This window comes from Bubalus bubalis, chromosome 19 (assembly GCF_019923935.1).
Source record: "Bubalus bubalis isolate 160015118507 breed Murrah chromosome 19, NDDB_SH_1, whole genome shotgun sequence".
NCBI classification, from domain to species: domain Eukaryota; kingdom Metazoa; phylum Chordata; class Mammalia; order Artiodactyla; family Bovidae; genus Bubalus; species Bubalus bubalis.
The window spans coordinates 43538868-43544867 of NC_059175.1; positions in this window are offsets into that span (position 1 = coordinate 43538868).

The following is a 6000-nucleotide window of genomic DNA, read 5'->3' on the forward strand; positions in this document are numbered from 1 at the left end:
GTTCCAAAAAGCAAAGTTGAATTTACTGCACTCTTCAGACAACTATTTACATAACACATACACTGTACATCCAACTATTTATATAGCAATCATTGACTTCCTTTGTGGCTCAGAGGTAAAGGGTAAAGAAATCTCCTGCAGTGAAGGAGACCCAAGTCCAATCCCTGGGTCTGGAAGATCTCTTGAATAAGGGAATGGTAATCCACTCCAGTGTTCTTGTCTGGATAATTCCATGGACAAAGGGACCTGATGGGCTACAGTCCACAGGGTTGCAGAATCAGACACTACTAAGCAACTAACACTACTGCTATATAGCATTTACATTGTATTAGGCGTTTTATGTAGAGATGATTTAAAGTGTACTGGAGGAGTGCATAGGTTATATGCGAATACTGTGCCATTTCATATGAGACTTGAGCACCTGCTGGTTTTGGTATTTGAGGGGGCTCCTGGACCCCATGCTAACAGATACTGAGGAATGACTATATTTACAGAAATATAGGGATATGAAGTTTGTGTTGGATTCACTGGTACCTCACCTGGCAAAGAATCTTTCTGCAATGCAGGAGATCCCAGTTTGATTTCTGGGTCAGGAAGATCCACTGGAGAAGGGATAGATTACCTACTCCAGTATTCTTGGACTTCCCTGGTGGCTCAGTTGGTAAAGAATACACCTTTGTGTGAGCAAAACCTACCAACCAATAACAACAAAAATCCTGAGGAATACTTAAAAATGGTTTGAATTTAGTAATACAATTTCATAAATAAGAGTGTCTGTATTTGTAATGCTTATTTGAAAACTGTTACATTCCTATTTTGTCTGGCTGCTTCATGAAAACTTCAACTAATCATTGACCCTATTTAAAGTCAGGTGAGGGACCAGATAGACACTGCTATAATATCGAGAAAATAATCTAAATGAGGGGATTTAGGAATTTATTCTGTACATACTGTATTTTCATCCTCAAGGAACATCTTTTAAAAGTACTTTGAAGTCTCTTTCAATATATGTTTAACATGTACATTTATCTGGAAAACAACAGCATGTTGAAATGCTCTTAGCTGACTGAATGGTCTCTAGGCTGAGGTTGCTCAGGTGAATTTGTGTGTATGGGCTTCCTGAGAATGAAAATATGCAGAGGTTAAAGAAGATAGCAGCAGGACTAATGTCAGTGGCAATGCCTATCACTGGAATCTCAGCTCTCTGTCTCTGCACCTCACTTTAGTGATCGGAGATCTTAACCACTCTAGCCATTCCATAGCATTTCACACTTTATGAAAAAGATCACATGTGTATTTTTTGGAGAGCAAAAAGTAGCAGGTACCCTAAAAACAGGCTTTCCAGTGGGTCAGTGGTAAAGAATCCACCTCCAGTGCGGAAGCTGTGGGAGACGTGGATTCAACTCCTAAATCAGGAAGATCCCCTGGAGGAGGACATGGCAACCCACTCCAGTATTCTTGTCTGGAGAATCCCATGAACAGAGGAGCCTGGTGGGCTACAGTCCACGGGGGCACAAAAAGACACAACTGGGGCGACTTATCACACACCTACACACCCTAAAAACAGTGTTAACTGACATGTTCTGGAGATTAAAAGATCAGTTCTTTGAAAAGGTCACATTCTACTGTGTCTGTGAAGTTTTGAGCATGGAGTGCTATGTGAGTGTAAAGACAATGCTGAGTTAGTGAAAGCCAAGTTGATTGACCATGATACTCCATCCATAAAATTTGCTGAATACTGTTTCTTATGTTCTTTTGAGCCCATGTGTACACTTTGTTACATGGACAGTTAAAACAAAACAAATTATAGATTTGAGTGATGAGCAGAGCACACGATGGCCACCAGATGGTCCAATGTAGGGAGCAGAGCTCTCTGCGTTCTGCCACAGAGAGCCTGGAGATTCAAAACTGTATGCAGAGTTTGGTGGGACCTTTGGGATCCTTCTGGGGCTCCTGTTCCAGACTCAGATAAAAGAAGCACAATATATTTGGCAAAACTAATACAGTTATGTAAAGTTTAAAATAAAATAAAATTAAAAAAAAAAAAACAAAACTTCAAAAGGTTTTGGCTGTTTTAGGAAATTCCTGTTTTCTTTGAGGAATATAATTGCCATTTACACTAGACTTTAAGGCGAACAAGACATCTGTAGTTTCTGGCCTTTTATAAATATAGACAGGCCCTGAAGCAATTCCAACAGGAAAATCCTGGAGGATACCGCCTGAGATCTTCCACTCACATGCACACCCAGACCTGCCACAAGGTCGCTGTAAGTTCACACTGCTCTGTTCACAGGGTGGCCCCTGTGAAGACTGTGTGGGGAGGAGGGATTCTAAACCTGTCTGTGAATTCCTCTGCTCTGTGCCTGCACCAGCTGAGAGGAGGCTGCTCAGAGTCATGGATATCTCATCCAGAAAATGAAACAAACAATCCTATAACAGGATTTGAGGACTTGATGGGATATGAAAAGGATAATTCACTTGGCCTCAGCATTGGGACTTCTCTTTCAGGCAACAGAAATTCGATTGTACTTTCTGCTGTGTTTGTTCCATTTTATCTGTTTGCTTCTGCCGCATTAAATTCTCATCCAGGGTGACCAGGTTCTCTTGTCACAAGAGTCTGAGCTATTGCAGAGATGAAGGCTTTTATGTTCTTTTATATACTTATCTGTACCGTTTGATTTTCTAAAGCCATGTATATTCATTTCTTTGTGTCAATAGGAGTTGTGTGAATGGTGATTTCTAAGCCGTTTAAAATACGCTTCTTATAATTCTCTGTACCAGAAACACTGAAGTGGTATTAAAATAAACAGATGCAATAGCAATACAGTAGAAAGAATTTTGGAGATAAAGTGGAGGAGAGGAGAAGAGAATGTAGGAGTCATGGATAATACATAGAACAAATCAAGAAAGACAAGTATATTCCATAAGCTTTGAAATGTAGGACTATTACTAAAAATAATAACATCATGAAACACAGGAAGGAGAGTAATAGCAAGTGGGGGTTGATGTATCTGAAATAGAGATAGAAGCATATGTTCTGGTTATGGAAGTAATCACTATATAATCTTAAAAAATAAAACTCATAAAATTGTTATCTTTGAGAGCAGAGATTCTTAACCGAGAAGCAAATTTTTCCTCAAGGCGATATTTGCCAATGTCAGGAGACATTCTAATTGTCACATCGTGAGGGAGAGGAATGATACTACTGGAATATTTTGGGTAAGGGACAGAGAATCTGGCAAGACATGCTATACAGCCCAGGACTGCTGCTAAGTCGCTTCAGTTGTGTCCGACTCTGTGCGACCCCATGGACGGCAGCCCACCAGGCTCACCCGTCCCTGGGATTCTCCAGGCAAGAACACTGGAATGGGTTGCCATTTCCTTCTCCAATGCATGAAAGTGAAAATTGAAAGTGAAGTCATTCAGTCGTGTCTGACTCTTAGCGACCGCATGGACTGCAGCCCACCAGGCTCCTCCGTCCATGGGATTTTCCAGGCAAGAGTACTGGAGTGGGGTGCCATTGCCTTCTCTGATACTGCCCAGGACAGATCCCTGCAAAAAGTATAGTGCATCCCACAGGGTCTGTAGTGCCAAGGTTGAGAAAGCCTATAATAGAGAGCTGTGTTAGGATAACCAGCAAAGAATAGTAGGCAATCTTTCATTTTTATCTGTTTGTAATGTTAACATTCTTATTCTGATTTTTCTTTATTACTTCTGTTTCATCTTCTTGTTAAGGATTCAATATGTTCCAGAAAAAAATTATGAAAGCACACACAGATCTAGACGTTGAGCTGAAATTTTGTCTGAAAAAAAAAAAAAAAAATCTCAGCAAAACCAAAGATTAAAATTAAATAAACGCATATATAGAGAGACAAGAGCCAGATTGGTCTCAGAATTAACCTCTAATGATCTTTCATTTATCCTCCACCATACTAAATCCTAGAAGATAATCTCCCCAGATCAACTGCATTTTAAGGAGGAAAGTTTGAATTCACCCTCTTTCCTTTCATATGTAAACATAAGAGAATTGGATTCATAGGTTGTAGCTCACTGTTTTGTTTTTCAGAAATGGGCAAAGTGTGGCAAAACTGAGTCTATGCCAATTGGTCTTGTTACATGGTTCCAGGAGATTCCTAAGTAGACATGCTATGCCCTTTGATGAGAATCCAGGGAAGTAGAATGGGCCATGCCCTTAATCTCCCTTCTAGGAGTTGCTTCTTTCACCATGTGGCCCCAGAAAAAGGTATTAAGGAAATCTTTTATGCATGTTGGGAAAACTGCTCTCTCCCTAGCTGATAAATGAAGAGATACAGGATATCATGGGCTCACCACTTGTTGCCATCAGGAGTCAAAGTAGCTTTTAGGAAAGCATGTTGTTTATTCTGGGAATTTGCTGAGGTTGACCTGCAATGATAAAATGCCTACTTGCTTCTTGTCAAGAGAAACCACAATGCAAGCTGTCATCTCAAGCAGCCTAAAATAGTAGGGCCGGGAGAGAGGGTCGGCCGTAGGAGCAGCCTCCTTTATACAGTTTGACATGGCAACATGTGTGTGTTTTCCTTTGGGTCAAGAGACAGCCTAAAACACAGCTGCACTAAGATAGATGCCTGCTGGGATAAGGAGACCCCAGGAGCAAACCAATCAAGCCAAGGGGTCTATGCTGCTGTTGCTGCTGCTAAGTCGCCTCAGTCGTGTCTGACTCTGTGCGACCCCATAGATGGTAGCCCACCAGGCTCCCCCATCCCGGGGATACTCCAGGCTAGAACACTGGAGCGGGTTGCCATTTCCTTCTCCAATGCATGAAAGTGAAAAGTGAAAGTGAAGTCGCTCAGTTGTGTCCGACTCCCAGTGACCTCATGGACTGCAGCCCACCAGGCTCCTCCGTCCATGGGATTTTCCAGGCAAGAGTACTGGAGTGGGTTGCCACTGCCTTCTCCAAAGGGGGTGGGGTCTATAGCCCTTGCCAAAAATTGGCATGTGGGGATGGTGGAGCTCACAAATTCACTAAAATAATCAGTAAAATGTCTAGCATTTGAGTACCTGTCATGACAGTGGATGGTCATAAACAAAAGGGACCTCCAAATATTGCAGTCATATTATTCTTGGTCTTCTTATTCCCTGTCCTCTAGATCTGACCCTGAGAGGCAGAAATCAGACTCAGAGGAGAATATGCCAAACAGAACCATTTCCTTTTTTACCAACAAAATCTTAAGGCTATAGAGAACACTTTAGTGAGGGGATAATACCTGAGGTATATGAGACTGGAGTACAAACCCAATCAAATATCTTCAGTAACCCCCCAAGAAAGACATGATTCAAAACCCCAAAATATATAAAAAATACTAGGACAAGAGAAAAACTAGGCTGTAAATTAGGTCTGTGTGTGTATGTCTGTGTGTGTGTGTGTGTGTGTGAGAGAGAGAGAGAGAGAAGAGAGAGATGGGGAGGTAAGCTGCAATTTCAACTGGCATACCAAATCCAATTAAAAAAAAATAAAGATGCTGAGAAGTCATGACATGACTCATAAATTACTTTCCTAGCTACATCCTTGGCTGGCCAGAAGCTGTGTGTTCACCAACAATGAGGCAGAGTTTGAGGGGAGCCAAGAGTAATTGCCTCTTACTCCTGGGACTTGTCAGAGGGGCACCAGCAATGGGGAATGTGCTGAAGAACACCCTGAAAGCACTCACAGGAGAAAGGGTTAACTTTAACCCTTGTCAGGCCCAGAGACGGAGAAGGCAATGGCACCCCACTCCAGTACTCTTGCCTGGAAAATCCCATGGACGGAGGATCCTGGTAGGCTACAGTTCATGGGGTAGCTAAGAGTCAGACACGACTGAACGACTTCACTTTCACTTTTCACTTTCATGCATTGGAGAAGGAAATGGCAACCCACTCCAGTGTTCTTGCCTGGAGAATCCCAGGGACGGGAGAGCCTGGTGGGCTGCCATCTGTGGGGTCCCACAGAGTCAGACATGACTGAAGCAACTTAGCAGTAGC